At 34.0% G+C, this 988-nt stretch overlaps 1 protein-coding gene across 7 annotated transcripts in view; it reads right to left on the bottom strand.

Annotated features, from left to right (window-relative positions):
* The window catches only part of Ptbp3 (polypyrimidine tract binding protein 3), a 110316-nt gene that overhangs the window by 39647 nt on the left and 69681 nt on the right, over window positions 1-988 (bottom strand). The window lies entirely within an intron of this gene.

The raw sequence follows: 988 nt of genomic DNA, 5'->3' as shown, positions 1-988 counted from the left end.
TCAATGAGAAGAAAGAGGTGTACTAACAGTGTTTGGACAGAACATCCTGTGTGCTTCTTGTACTATGGATAACCACTAAGAAGATAACAATGTACAGTGTATTGACTATCAAAACTGCCCTATTAATCAGCTGTGAAACTGTCTCATTCATATTTATTTCTCAATAAAAAATAAACATATATATATATAAAGCATTTCACAGACACACTTATATGAGAAATTCTAATCATAAATAAAAAGCAAAGTAAACAACAGTTTCTAAGTAGGAAGATAGATTTTTCTCATTTGGGGCCAGGGAGATGGCTCAGTGGAATAAGCGCTTCCCTGGCAAGCGCAAGGGCCCGAGTTCAATCCCTGGTTCCGCAAAAAAAAAAAAAAAAACAATCACAGGGCTGGGGAAGTAGCTCAGTAGAATAAGTGCTTGCCTGGCAAGCACAAGGGCCTGAGTTCAATCCCCAGTTCTGCCAAAAAAAAAAAAAAAAAGGAAATCCTCATTTGGGATGTGGACCAAAGGATGGAGGGAAGGGAAGGACAGTGAAAGAGAAGGAAAAGTGATAAGCAAAGGAATTATGATGTGCTATATGCATGTATCTACTAGACAAAAGGAATATAAACATATACTGCAAATATGTACTGACAGAATGATGAACAAATGAATAGGACCTGGAAAAGCACATGATAAATAAGAAATATTTTTTTCTGTATGTTTCTGTCAAAGTAAAGAAAGTGTTGAAAAAAACAATGGAGATATATGAAAATGATACAAAAGGCAACTTGAAAGGGCTTCTACTGTCCAATTCTGGGATATGTTGAGCACAAAAATAGTAATAATTTCATTTATTTTATTTTAAAGAAAAAAATTTCAAAACAAAATGGGAGAATAACAATGGTTAATATATCATGTATTGTTATCTTTATTTTTTTTTATTTTTTTATTTTTATTTTTTTTCGGAACCGGGGATTGAACTCAGGCCCTTGCACTTGCCAG

This window comes from Octodon degus, unplaced genomic scaffold, assembly GCF_000260255.1.
Source record: "Octodon degus isolate 3935 unplaced genomic scaffold, OctDeg1.0 scaffold00297, whole genome shotgun sequence".
Lineage (NCBI taxonomy): Eukaryota > Metazoa > Chordata > Mammalia > Rodentia > Octodontidae > Octodon > Octodon degus.
The sequence above is the reverse complement of the archived record's forward strand: the minus strand, read 5'-3'. Positions and strand labels throughout refer to the sequence as shown.